The sequence below is a fragment of the Nansenia antarctica genome, assembly GCF_963989245.1.
Source record: "Nansenia antarctica genome assembly, chromosome: 15".
Taxonomy (NCBI): domain Eukaryota; kingdom Metazoa; phylum Chordata; class Actinopteri; order Argentiniformes; family Microstomatidae; genus Nansenia; species Nansenia antarctica.
The window spans coordinates 20,576,929-20,592,248 of record NC_137685.1 but is presented as its reverse complement, the minus strand read 5'-3'; positions in this window follow the sequence as shown (position 1 = coordinate 20,592,248).

Below are 15,320 nucleotides of genomic sequence, written 5' to 3'. Positions count from 1 at the left end.
AAAAGCGCCGCCTTCAGCGCCTTTTCACCGTCTTTTTACATACAACCCATGGGAAAAAAGCGCAGCCACCGTCTTTTTCCCAGAATGCATTTCGCACCGGCTAGCAGCGGGCAATTTAAATCGTCCATTTTAACTTCCATTGGCTAAAAGCTGTAATTTTGGCAATACAAGTGTTAACATGTCATTTTATGAATTTTTTATATGTTTTCAGGTGTGAAAGTAACCATATACATTCCCAAAATGTGTCCAGTTTATCAAAATAACCTGTTTATATATCTGATCCAGGGTTTCCGTTAGAAAAAATTGCCGCCGGACATCGTGTCCGGGAAGATTTCGATTTACCGGACAAATTGAGATGAGATATTCCGGTCATCATATTAAAATATAATATAGCTGTTTGTCGCGGTGATTACTGTTGTGTAGCGGCCTATATATGCCATTTAATGTCTATTTCTCATCCGATACGATTAGATGCGAGCTATATAATATATAATAATATAACATGATTCGCATGCGCGCTATGCCATTATGTCCAGCGCTGAACGGGCGCCTCACTGGGAACTGAACAGACAGCATCGATCAATGAACGGACTCCACATTACGTTAACTGAAGTTTGTTAAATTGTTTGGGATTAATGTGAGTTTTCTATTTTTTCTTTCCAGTTTTACCCTTTTTTTATCAATAAAACAACGTCATTTCTATAACCAGGTCTCGCTGGTTGGGAAGGCATTTCGTTTAGCTGCCTGTCAAATCATACTTAATCGGACTCGGGAGTATGACAATGAGGAGAACATAACTGTTTATTGAGAAACAATTGATAGGCAGGCTGGGATACGTATATAAAGAAATACCACAATGTCTAGATGTATAACATTTTATTGAACAGTGCAAGCATGTAGGCTTCTGGCGTGACATCGTACCCCTAACGTTCTTAGGGCTTGTTTGAAAAGCTTAGACTGAAAGTTAGTGCCCTGGTCAGATTGTATAACAAGAGGAAGACCGAATGTGGAAAAAAACGTTGTTAAAGCTTTCACCACTGAGCTGGCTGATATGTTACGCAACGGAACAGCTTCGGGAAAACGAGTAGCAGCGCACATAATAGTGAGCAAATACTGACTTCCACTTTTAGTCCTAGGCAAAGGTCCAACACAATCAATTATTACACGTTCAAATGGCTCCCCTATAGCAGGAATGGGATGCAATGGTGCGGGTGGAATGGATTGATTAGGCTTACCCGCCATCTGACAAGTATGGCAACAGCGGCAGTGCTTGGCAACATCCGCCTTCAGTCCGGGCCAAAAGAAATGTTTCAATATCAGCTGATAAGTTTTAGTTATACCTAAATGTCCTGACCACTGGCTCTCATGTGCTACAGATAACACCTGTTGTCTATAACCCACAGGCACAACCACTTGTTTTACAGTATTCCACTCACAACCATTTGCATTAGGAGGAGACCATTTACGCATTAATATCCCATCGTTAAGGAAATAAACTACGTTGCCCCCTATTTCAGATTCCTCACTAGCTGCATGTAAAAAACTTTTGTTTAATGACTGATCAGCTACTTGAGCGACACGCAATCGCTCGCCGGTTACAGGCAGAGATAGGCTGTCAGCGGATGGTATGGTAGGACTCGGGGAGGATGGTAACTCTACCACTTTCTCCCTGGGAGAAGCTGAAACAATCGGGTTCTCATCCCTTTCAGAAAAGGCTTGCATAATCACACTATCACAGAGAGAAACATCGCTATCCTCCTCTCTGCCTCGACTCGATTGTGCACAAGTTATAGCGCACACCGGAAACAACCGCTGTTTCGCATAGGCCAGCCTACACATTAGGAGTCATCATCATGCCGGTGTCAAATCATATCATAATAAAAGAAATACATAGCCTATATATTCGTCTTTTTTAAAATAGAAGGAATCAGAATGTGAACTTTAGCGAATTGTATTCAAATTGTGCTTAGAGGGAATTATTTTCACCGGACATTATGTCCGACGAGTTTTCAATTTGTCGGACTTCAACAAATTTGTCGGACTTCAACAAATTTTACCGGACAAAGACCGGTAATTACCGGTTAACGGAAACCCTGATCTGATCTGACGTTTTTTTCGTCTTCTGTTCGCTAGCTGCGTTCGTAAATTCGCCCTGGAAATCTGATCAGCACTCATGGAATGCCTCTTGTCCAATCAAATTACCTGGTCCCTTTATGACGTTGAACCCAGTGTGCGCTCCGGCGCTCTCAGAGCGAATTTACGAGCGCACCCTGCGTTGCTTATATACCTTCAATGCGGAGAAACTTCGTAACATAATTATAAGTTGTAAAATTATTTGGGGGGCCAATATCTTTAGCTAGCTAAAGTAACTAGTTTACTTTATTGTTGTCTTAACAGTTGGTAAAAGAACAGGATTAAAACAAAAATATCAGCAATAACATTGTGCTCTGCAGCAAGCACAATTACAACCCAACTGAAGCCACAATACTGGGACCATTCGTGACTGACAGTCAGTCAAATACTAGGTGAATATGTAATAAACTTGGATTTCATGCATTTCAAGTGGCATCTTTGTAATCATTACGATGTAGTCATGTCTAAGAGGCAGACAAGGCTTCCCTTTAACTCCCCGAGGCTACGACTATGCTATGTCCTGTGCCTATGCTGTTCCTCAGTCGAGCGCGCTTCGTCATCCCTCTTCTAAAACCCCTTTCCATCCCTTATGTCATTTTATCAATGAACATTGTAATACTATTACTGTTATTTCAACATTCAAGCCTCTTTCACACACGGAGATTGTATGAGCCCCGCGTCAGTCAGCCTTTCCGTAGAAATACATCGCTCCGTTATATATATAACGTTACATGTTTTAAGGCTGATCTGTGCATGATAGTGCTGCATTATGTTGATCTATTTATATCGATCTATTCTTGTCAATTCCTTATTACCAGTGGAAAGGGGGAAGGCTAAAACACTTTGAATGGAATAGATAGGACTTTCCGTTCAATGGAGGAAGCATGATACTCGCGAGTTCATCTCGCTTTCCCCCCGTTGATGTATTAAACAATCTAAGCAATCTAATCAGAGCAGTTGTTATTATGTAATATTATTGATGGATGTGCCATTTTTGATGGAGAGCAGTGAGCGGATGACTGGATGTGAGCATGTATTTGACTAATGCCGATAGATTCGTGTCTAGAAAGGATTTTACAGCGTTCCTTCAAACTATCGTAATTCATGAACTATATGCCCAATCTAAAAAAATCAAACAGTTTCTGAAAGCAGAGAAGTTGCACTTTTTTTACGGATATGTAATAAACTTGGATTTCATGCATTTCAAGTGGCATCTTTGTAATCATTACGATGTAGTCATGTCTAAGAGGCAGACCAGGCTTCCCTTTTACTCCCCGAGGCTACGACTATTACCAAGTCTATCGCTGGGTATATTTACAAGGTGTGTTGTGTTGAACTGGGTATATTTGCAACAGTGTTGCGGAAAATGAAGATTTCTGCCGAATGCTGCTAACACTGGAACCACGTTATGAAACACCAGTAGTAGGGATGCACGATATGCATTTTTTCCAACCGATACCGATATTTACCCGCTTCTCGTGGCCGATAACCGATACCGATACCGATATTATTATTATTATTATTTTATTTTTTCTTTCCTAGCCCCAGGGGAGCTCCCCCTCCCAAATTTCGTTGTTTGGTACCTGTACTATATCAATGACAATAAAGACCATTCAGATATAATTTCACAGTTGATAACCTGTAGTTCATGCACACCTGAAGGTAAGAAAGGCTATGTAGTGAGCAAAGATTGATGATTTAATATTCCATAGTGATCTCACCAAATCTAACTTACATCACTATTGTTAACACAACAAAGAGAACACTTCTGACTCTTCAAATGTTCATTTATTATTTCCTCTAACAAACTAAATCTGTTATAGACAGTGCACAATGCGTTTTTTAGCCAAGATCTGGCCTCCTTTTATGAAAACAAAAAAGGCTCACGACACCTAAGAGTAATTAGATGCGTTGTGCGACCTCATCATTGTCCGAGTCTCTCCTAGGGTCATAGCTGTAACATACTGTGTGTTGTCTCACTACACCACACTAACACACTGATGTGATTCGCTTTCTGTATCCGTCGTGTCCCAACGGAGTTGCCGTAGGTCGCGGCCAGCAACCAGAAATAAACTACATGTCTACAGTAAAGTCGTGTCCGTGTCTGTCAAGAACATTACAATAGCGAGCAGCGGTAAAGCTGTCAATTCCCTTGTCATCCAGTACCGGGAAACCGATGTCAGGGCTATGTGGCACTAAGTCCGCCCAGCATGGTGTCGGTAAACCTGGAGACATGTCCGCGTTAGACTGTGATGGCAGCGGATCTTCTCCCGACAGGCTAGCCATGCGACTTAGCCGTCAGCGGAGAAGTTTCTTGGGGAACACTGCACAGTGGATACACTCATCGGTAGAGATAACAGCGGCCTGGGCGTGGATTAATCCCAGACACGCTGCGCACTAGGGGTGGGCAAACGATCAACATTTTTTGTTCGATCATCGTAACGAATTAACGATCAATTATCGATTAATCAATAAGGTTTTTTTTTCATAAAAATAAATAAATAAATATCCGGTTTCAGACGGTTTTGATAAAAAACCGTTTCTATTTTTATAAACCCCGGTTTTCGGTATAACCGAAAAACCGTCCATCCCTAGTTGGGTCGCAGTTCAGGCCCGCAGAAGGCTCCCTCAGAAAGGTGCAAACTTGTCAGCAGCAGCGCCTGCTGCGTATTGCTCCCCGAGGAGCTGTGCCATGGCGCTGACCGGAGGTCAGGTTACACTAACGTACGGGAACTTCCGTCATGCCGTACTGCGTTGCGAAATTCAATGCGAAGGCAAATGCAAAGTTCATTTCTCACACATAACGTGGACAAACTAATTTCCATTATTATTATTATTATTATTATAAAAAATAAAAATAAAAATAAAACAAACGATTATCGAGCAAAATATTTTGTGATCGACCAAGACCTTATCGATCAATTAATCGATCATCGATCATCGATGCCCACCCCTACTGCGCACTTAGAGTGGGTGTCCCAGCTAGCCATTTACGTCTCGACTGTGCTAGGTCCGCTAGCCTCAACGTTAGCCATTGCTGGCTAGGGGTTGTAGGCTAGCTGCTAGCAGGCCTCGCTACTTCACCCGTTAGCTTGTCAGCTATCAAGGGAAAACAGAGGGGCCAGGGGAGGGATATTACTATCTACCCGCTACAAGATGTGTCGTTGTGTTGTAACTCGTAGACCTTTGCCCTCCTCTCCGAACTTTTGTCGAACATGTGTTGCAAATCGCAAACGCAATATCTGCCTCAGAAACTGTGAAGAATGTCCACACCGGGGAAGGCATGTTTCGCTCGCGTCTCGTCAAAACAAACTGCGTGCCTGAGTGCGGAAACCGGAAGCAGAGCGCGGAAACCGGAAACCGGAAGCAGAAATATTTCCGGCTTCATAATATCGGTTAAATATCGGCTAAATTTTATAAAACCGATAAATACCGATAAACATTAATGTCCCATTATCGGGCCGATAAATATCGGTGCCGATAATATCGTGCATCCCTAACCAGTAGCAATCACGAGTTCATTCTACAACATTCTACAACAGGGGTGCTCACACTTTTTAGGCTTGTGAGCTACTTTTCAAATTACCAGCTCAACAAGATCTACCAACCAAATAAAACATATTGCCATTGCTGCGAACACAAAAATGTACTGTAATAATAACAAATTAAGGCCACGCTACACTGTTTCAAAATCAAAGAAGAGATTTATTAAACTATATAACAAATATTCACACTGGTAGTCCATTAACATTAACATTAACTCAGGAGCTCTGAGTGGTTTACACCAGACTGGCCAGTGCCAAGCCAGGTGCCATCGACGTCTCCGGGCGGCGGAGTGTGTGTGTGTGTCTGTCTGTCTGTTTGTCTGTCTGTGTGTGTGTGTGTGTGTGTGTGTGTCTGTCTGTCTGTCTGTGTGTGCATGTGTGTGTGCTTGTGTCTGTCTGTGTGTGTGTGTGTGTGTGTGTGTGTGTGTGTGTGCTTGTCTGTGTGTGTGTTGTGAGGCGGCGCGGGGCTGAGTGATGCCCTCTCCTGTGTGGTCCAGACGGGAGGCGTCCCCGGCTACTTTTCCAAAAAAAAAAAAAAAAAAAATGCTGTGTGATCTACCCTCACTACCTTCGCGATCGACCGGTCGATCGCGATCGACGTAATGAGCACCCCTGTTCTACAACATGTGCTACATTGTGCTACATCTTGATGGGTCTGGCGTCTTGGAGTTCTTCTTAGTTCTTGTGTTCTTCGCAGTCACTGGATCTGTATCCAATACATTTACATCCCACATTCCCAACTAATTCAGTTGAGGTGTGGTCTTGTGAGTTATTATTTAAAGAACAAATGAACTATACAAATGTACAAAACATATAATATTATGTTTATTGTTATTTTATAAATAAAATTAACAATTAACAATTAACAAATTAACATACAAAACATGTATACATACAAAACATATACAAAAGGCAAGGCAAGGCAAGGCACGTTTATTTGTATAGCACATTTCATACAACAGGGGCAATTCAAAGTGCTTTACATGCATTATTTAAAAATACAGCAAGAGGAGCATAAGAAAATACAAATTACAATGAATAAAAGCAAATATAAGAAGTAAATAGATAAAACATTTAAAAAGACAATAGTTAATGGAAAAAAGACATTGATAGAAGTGTTTGTGTTTAATCATAACTGGTGCAAAACATGAAGGTTTTTAGCTTAGATTTAAATATTTTAAGGGTTTGGGCCTGTTTGATTTCTTCAGGGAGTTTGTTCCAGGAGCATGCAGCAGCGTGACTGAAAGCTGCTGCACCGTGTTTTGTTTTTACTCTTGGAATTATTAGCTGATTTGTCTCAGCTGACCTTAGGGACCTTGCGGGAATATAGGGTGGGAGGAGATCTGATATGTATTTTGGTCCATTTTGTGATTCGTATGTAATTAGGAGGATTTTGAATTCAATTCTCTGAGAGACTGGTAGCCAGTGCAGGGATCTCAGGATTGGTGTAATGTGTTTAAATGTCTTTGTTTTTGTTAGGACCCTAGCAGCGGCGTTTTGGATGAGCTGCAATTTACGAACAGCTCCTTTAGATAGGCCTGTTAGTAGACCATTACAATAATCAAGTCTACTCGAAACAAATGCATGGATGAGTTTTTCAAGGTCTTGCTTGGACATGAAACCTCTCATTCTTGTTATGTTTTTCAGGTGATAGTAGGCTGATTTAGTTATTGAGTTTATGTGGCTGTTGAAGTTTAGATCGGAGTCTAGAATTACACCAAGATTTCTGACCTGTTAGAGAGAGAGAATCAAGTTTTGCACTGACTTTCGATCTTTTGTCAGGTGCACCGAATACAATTATCTCTGTTTTGTCCTTGTTTAGTTGGAGGAAGTTTTGTGTCATCCAGGCGTTTATTTGCTCAATGCAATTACAGAGATTGTCAATGGGACTATAGTCGTTCGGTGAGAGGGCTATGTAGATTTGAGTGTCATCCGCATAGTTGTGGTAGGCAATTTTGTTCTTTTTTATGATGTGTCCCAATGGAAGCATGTAGAGATTGAATAGAAAGGGGGCCAAGGATTGACCCTTGGGGAATCCCACATGTCATTTTAATTTGGTCAGATACAAAGTTGCCAATGGAGACATAGTAGTAGGGCTGCAACAACGAATCGATTTAATCGATAAAAATCGATAACGAAATTCGTTGGCGACGAATGCCATTATCGATTCGTCGTCGCCGTTTTCTTTTTTTAAAAATATATATTTATTTTTTCCGGGTTTTGTTTCCATAACAAACCTACTTCCTGTTGACGCACGCCACGCTGTCTTGCGGCCGGTGTAGGCATCGCGAATCATAGCGAATCATAGCGAATCATACCTATGGCCGGAAAGGGCAGAACCTATGACAGGAACCGGAAAAGTGGGAAAATCCAGTACCTACACCGGCGCGGCGACTACATTTAAATCATGCTACTCAAAAGCCTTGAGAGTGAAGCTGTCTGCTGTCTGCTGTCAGGACATGCTAGTGAGTTAGCTAGCAGGGTTAGCTCGCTGCTGCCGCTAGCTGACTGTCACTACGCTGCTCGTCCAGCTGTAGTCTGCGTAGCTGTGCTGAGAACCAGAGCACTAACTATGTTTCTATAGAGGAGGGTTACACTAACTATGTTTCTATAGAGGAGGGTTACACCATGGTACTATAGAACCACAAAGGCCCAAAAAACAAGACTCCAGACAGCCCAAAATAAACTGGTTAGGCTTCTGCTAGGCCTCAACCCTAGGACACATCTAACCGCTGCTCATTTTTTGAGCCTTGATTGGCTACGAGTAGTTGACAGAGTGCAGCAGCTTGCACTGGGCCTGGTCTTCAAGATACGCTACACCACAAAGACACCCAAGTACCTGTCAACATACTTCCAAAAAGTGAACAACGTCCACACATACAATACCAGAGGAAGCTCCACGAACCACGTTCAACCGCGTTGCACCACAAACAAGGGGTTAAACTCGTTTGCAAACTATGCAGTAAAAATGTGGAACGCCCTTCCTATAATCTTAAAGGAGTGCAAAACACTGCCCACCTTCAAAACCACTCTCAAAAAACATTTACAGGAGGCTGCAATCCGTAACTGGACCCTCTAAATCAAAAATCAGATTAAAAGACCCTAACTACCCACTGTACATACTTTGTGTTTTGTCCCCCGCCCCCACCTGTGGTGTATGTCCCCACCTGTCCTACCCGCTGTACATACCTTATGTTTTGTTGTATTGTTCTTCCCATGATGGATGTATGTTTATCTTGTAGATAGTACTAGTTATTTGTCTGTATTATATTGTAGATAGTACTAGTTGTTTTTGTCTGTCTTACATGTAACGATGAATTGAGAATCAAGGACCCCAATTGAAATAAGCCAGTGGCTTTCTTGGGTTTTTATCCTGTTAGTTGACCTTGTATGTAATATGTACTTTCATGTACCTACTTCTGCAAATCTTCTAACAAAGTAGTCAATCAATCAATCAAAACACTAACTATGTTTCTATAGAGGAGGGTTACACTAACTATGTTTCTATAGAGGAGGGTTACAGCTAACTTCCTATTGTTTTATTATATAAGTCGTGCTGGGCTCAGCCCTTCCATGGTCTCCTGCTCTCCATGCAAATGCGTTAGTGTGAGTTCTGGCGAAGCGTCAGCTAAATGACTGTAATGTAATGCGATAGCCAGTGAGTGTTTGCTCGCATTCATGAATTCAATATTGCATGACAAGTGTATTTAGCTAGCTGGCTAACGTCAGTGGTAGAGCAGAGGTGATAAGCTAAAGGCTAGCTAGTGGTAGCCTACCAAACTACCCGTGAGTTTGAGTGAGGCACTGACTGTCGCCTAGCCTATTGTATGGAGTGAGAGGACACATTGCATTGTTTTGGAGCATATCTGTTATATAAAAACATTAGTGTCTTGTCTGTAGCCTATATTGCACTTTGGGTTACTGACCTTTACATTAAGCAAAGTTATTACCTAAAACAATGCATGTATTGAGCTAGAGTTCAACTACTTTATTGAAACAATCTACCGCCATAGCCCATGGCCTGTTGTTAAACCTATTTGATGTAGCAAAGCCTTTTTTATTTATATTATTTTTTATTTTTTATTAATACTTATTCATTTTGCACATGTATATGTATAGGCCTGGCTGATTTAGAAAACAGAAAATAAAATTTGCACAAAGACAAATGTAAAAAAATAAATAAATAATATTTCCCCCCCGCTTTTTTTGTACCCGATTAATCGGGAAAATAATCGGCAGATTAATCGATTATCAAAATAATCGTTAGTTGCAGCCCTACATAGTAGCTTCTGTCCTGTAGGTTGGATCTAAACCAGTTTAGGGCAGTGCCCGAAAGTCCTACCCAGGTTTTTAGTCTATCTATTAGAATGTCATGGTCTACAGTGTCAAAGGCAGCACTAAGATCTAGTAGTACCAAAACTGAGATTTTTCCGGAGTCTGTGTTTACGCGAATGTCATTAAGGACCTTAATAAGGGCCGTTTCAGTGCTATGTAGGGGGCGAAAGCCTGATTGAAAGTCATCAAAGAGATCATTTAGGGTCAAATAATTGCTAAGTTGTTCGTGGGCAACCATTTCAATAATTTTTCCTGTACAGGGAAGGTTTGATATGGGTCTGTAGTTGTTTAGTACAAATGGGTCTAGCAGTGTTTCCTCCAGGAATTTTTACAATGGTGGCGGGTGGCGCGATTTTTTCGCGTGCACGCGCATGAAACGCGCACGCGCGCTCAAAACAACGATCTTTTTTTTTTTTTTTTTTTTTCCTAATCACAGCCAAAACTAGAGGATGGCCCAAAAAATAAATAAATGAATATACAGAATATAAACTTGTGACTGACAGTCACATACACACACACAAAGATCATCAGCTATAATATAATACGAAGTAGGCCTACATGAGCACAAAAGCGGCTAACGTTACTGATTAACTGTTTACTGTAGTGCAGAGAGATGGTAGTCGTAGGCGGCGTATCAAATGACAAAGCTAAACGTTTAATGAAGGACATGAACGATTGTCAACAACACACTCAAGCAGTAAATAGAACAGTCTTAACAACTTGGGTACTACGGACGGAACAATAGTCTCAACCTATAGTTCCGTGCGTGAATTATGTCAACCCACCACATTACAGAAGTAAAATCACAGTCAGATGGAGCATTCGGTAAACAGCTGAGTATCAGCTGAGTTAAAGAAAACAAACTCTTACCTTTGATGAGACCCACATGAGCCCTGTTTTCCCGTACTTCTCCTGTGTGTCTCTTATTGTCCAAATGTTCCCTGAATTTTAGCTGCATGTTTTTCCAGCATGTAATTCCGTTGTCAATAAAAAAATCGTCTCCCCTTCTTTTCCCCTTGACAATACTGTGTCGTTGCTAAAGTGACGGCACATAAGAATCGTTTTTTGACTTGCTAATGTCTGCTAACGTAGCACTTGAAACTGGCGCCGTTCTCTGGACTGCAGCTGCTCCCGCGTTAGCATTAGCATCCATCTTTTCTTCTCCCTTCTCACCGTCACGAGCTCAAATTACACTTGTCGGCCAATCTAACTCTTAACACTCACTTACAGGACTTCTGACACCATGTCGTGTTATTCTATTAAACATACACGTGAGTCCTTCTGTATTTCAATGTAAGTGTCTTTATTTTAACTCGCTCTGTAAGCTCTACAATACCGGTCTCTTGTTGTCTCGTCGTAACCTGCCCACCTGACCTGGGGGGTATTCCATCAACGTCGCTAAAGGAAAATCCTGGCTTATTTTTGATAACTCTCGCGAGACCTATCAGAATATGCCTGGATATTTGTAAGAACTCTCGCGAGATTTATCAGACTAAACCTGGATTTTCCCTTTAGCGATGTTGATGGAATACCCCCCGGATGTCACTACGGTGGCCTGTACACAATAACAATAATACCACAGTTCACATTTAGACCAATCAGGAGCCCTTGTGTCACGTCGTCAACTGAATGTCATTAATCTGATTTTGGATCAGCGGTTAGAGAGAGATGGGCGTGGATTTAGGTGCACTTTTAGTCAACATCCATTATAGCGCTGATCTAGGATGATATATATTTTAATCATAAATTATTTTATTTTTTTTTGAGAACTTTTTTATTTTATTTTTTTGTGGACTGAATCAATTCGTGGCGGAGGAAATTCCATCGTGGCGGTCCGCCACCAATAAATGCATGTAGAGGAAACACTGGTCTAGGCCGTTCTTTTTTAGTAGAGGCTTAATAACTGCAGTTTTCAGGGCTTCAGGGAAGATTCCTGATGAAAGGGAGGTGTTAATTATTTGTATTAGTTCGCCTGCCATGCAGCTAAATATGTTTTTTAAAAAGCTTGTTGGCAGGACATCAAGGGCACAGGTGGATGGTTTAAGACGTGACATGATTTTATCTAGGGTCTTGTAATCAATGGTGTTAAATTGTGACATGGTTGTTATGTCCGCCCTATTTGGGGTTGTTAATGGGGACATGTTTTTCATGCCTGACACAGAAGACCTAATGCCTTGTCTAATGGTTTCTATTTTATTGTTAAAAAAGGATGCAAGCTCATTGCATTTACTAGTTGAGTGAAATTCCTGAGCAATGGGTGTTGGGGGATTTGTTAGTCTGTCAACAGTTCTGAAAATGATGCGGGCATTATTGATGTTATTGTTTATGATCTTAGAGAAAAATGATTGCCTGGCACTTCTTATTTCTAAGTTATAGTTCTGAAGATTCTCTTTATAGATATCATAGTGGACTTGAAGGTTTGTTTTTCTCCATCTGCGCTCTGCTTTACGACATTCTCTTTTTTGGGTCTTTACGGATGGGGCAGTTCTCCAGGGAGCTTTTTGCTTACCAGAGATGCATTTGGATCTAATGGGTGCAATATCATCAATGGTTTTTGTGATTTTTAAGTTGAAATCGTGTAGAAGGTCATTTACTGAGGTTGGAATAGAAGTTTGGGGGGGGGGGGGGGGCTAGGGAAAAGGCCTGTGTGAACAGTGCACTGGTCTTTTCATTGATATATCGTTTTGAAATAGATTTAGACATAGTTTGAATAACAGGAAAGATAGATACGTCAAAGAATATGCAACAGTGGTCAGACAGGGCAATGTCAGTTACAACAACATTTGAAATATCTAGGCCTTTGGTGATGATAAGGTCCAGAGTGTGACCTCGATTATGAGTAGGGAGGTTCACATGTTGTTGAAGTTCAAAAACATCTAACAGAACAGAGAGTTCTTTGGCTTTGTTGTCCTCTGAGTTATCTACATGAATATTGAAATCACCAGCAATGATCAGACCATTAAATTCAGTAGTAATGATGGAGAGAAGCTCTGTAAGTTCATTAAAGAAGCTAGTAGAGTATTGGGGTGGTCTGTATACAATTATAAAAATAATTCGAGTGGAACATTTAAAAACAACTGAAAAATATTCAAATGATAAAAATTCCCCGAAGGATTTCTGTTTGCAGTTAAAAGTGTCTCGGAAGAAAGAGGCGATTCCACCACCTTTTTTGTGGGATCTAACGACATCTAAGGTTCTAAAATTGGGGGGTGCTGACTCAATAATAATTGGTGTCTTGTTATCTTTATCTAACCAGGTCTCAGTGATAAATAAGAAATCTAGTTCATAGGAGCTAATCAAGTCGTTGATTAAGAGAGAATTATTAGCTAAGGATCTGGCAGTGTTTCCTCTACATGCATTTCATCGTGGCGGACCGCCACGATGGAATTTCCTCCGCCACCATTCAGATTTCTCAAAAAAAAAAAAAAAAAAATTTAGGCCGCTTTTCAGACCTTCACAGCGCTAGACACACCCACAAGCGCGAAGCGACGCGCTTGCAAAACTGTTTTGTGATTGGTCGAATACATCTAGGCTGCGTGTAGTCTACAAACTACTTCAAATGTTACAATATGCGCGACGACGGTGCTGGATCCTGGATCTGTGCATCGGTGTGCAGGAAGAACACGGAGCAGGCGCCAGACCAGACTAGATGATCGTGGAGTGAAGATATTATGAAAGTGTACGTGCTTGTCGATCACCCGTCGCATCGCGTACGCTTTAATAATCTCTTCACTCCACAATCATCTAGTCTGGTCTGGCGCCTGCTCCGTCTGTTTTTCTTCCTGCACACAGGTAAACAGATCCAGGATCCAGCAGCGTCTTCGGGCTCGCGCAAACAATTCCGGCGATTTTTTTTACTTGCCCCAGGCAAGCGTTACTGTTGAACCCTGCTGATACATGATTCTTCCCTGCACATTGACAATGTTTTCTCTCTCCTCTTTCTTCTGCGTTGTCAAGGGATCCACTGCAGCGTACACGAAAAGCGGCTACTGTGTCAACCGCTTCCCATAATAGTTACAACAACCATAAAGCCTCCATAATGATAATGAAAAGAAGGGGAGACGAATTTTTTATTGACAACGGAATTACATGCTGGAAAAACATGCAGACACAGACAATAAGAGACACACGGGAGAAGTACGGGAAAACATTTTATTTTTTTTGGCCATCCTCGAGTTTTGGCTGAAATTACGTCGTTGTTTTGAGCGCGCGTGCGTCAACGCTACCCGCCACCATTGTAAAAATTCCTGGAGGAAACACTGTCTGGCATTGAAAAGTGCTAGCATGAGTGGTTTTGTGTTTGGTCTCTGTGTGGGCTGTGTGTGGCAGGGTACAGAAATTAAATTTGAGGGGTGTATAAAGCATTCAGACTTGCAATTAACTGTTCTGTTACTGATATGAACAGGGATAGCAAGAGTTGAGAGTCCCAGCTTTATATCAGGAATGTCAATGGTATCAACTATATGGAAGCAGGGACTGTTAGAGCATCAACTGATTCTGGGTGTCATCCGGGGGATGGGGATGGGTGTTGTAGATAGCATCCTGTGGCGGGGTAGGGCGATGGGTATTGTTGATGAGGCTGGCATTGTTGATGAGGCTGGCGTCACAGGGAGTGTGGGGCCAGGTGTTGTAGAATGGAGAGTTGCCTGAGATGGAGCAGCTTTCGGGGTGAGCTCTACTCCTGTCTTCACCATTTTCTCTAACTTAGCTGAGAAAGGCAGGAACGCCGTGAGTTGGAGGAAGGAGAGCTCAGTGGACTCAGTGGATGAGTGTCTCTGGGAGTTGGGGGTAGAGTGGTTTGGGGGGTCGGGTGCAGAGTGGTTTGGGGGGTCGGGGGCAGGGAGGGTGCTTGCATACCAGGCAGCTAAAGGGACAGCCCCTGCCTACCTGAAGGAAATGGTAACACCCCAAACCCCTGCCCGCTAACTCCGCTCCTCCACCTCGGCTGGCCGACTGGCCCCACCTCCTCTACACAGCAGTCGGGCTGCCCGATCACGTCTCTTCACAACACTGGCTCCCCGCTGGTGGAATGAGCTCCCCACGGCTGTCAGAACGGCAGAGTCACTACCCATCTTCCGTCGTAGACTGAAGACCCATCTCTTCAGGTTACATCTTAACTGCTCCTCCTGAGACATCTTCTGACCCTCACCACTACGTCTCCTAGAGACACCCGCTTTCCCCTCTTCTGTGTCCCTAAGAACTTCTATTGCTGTTGTACTGTTTCTCAGTTTCTCCAGTAATATAAAAAAAAAAATTTTTTTTAGTAGAAGGCGATAATAGGGAGAAGGTTTTTCCTTCTATCAGTGG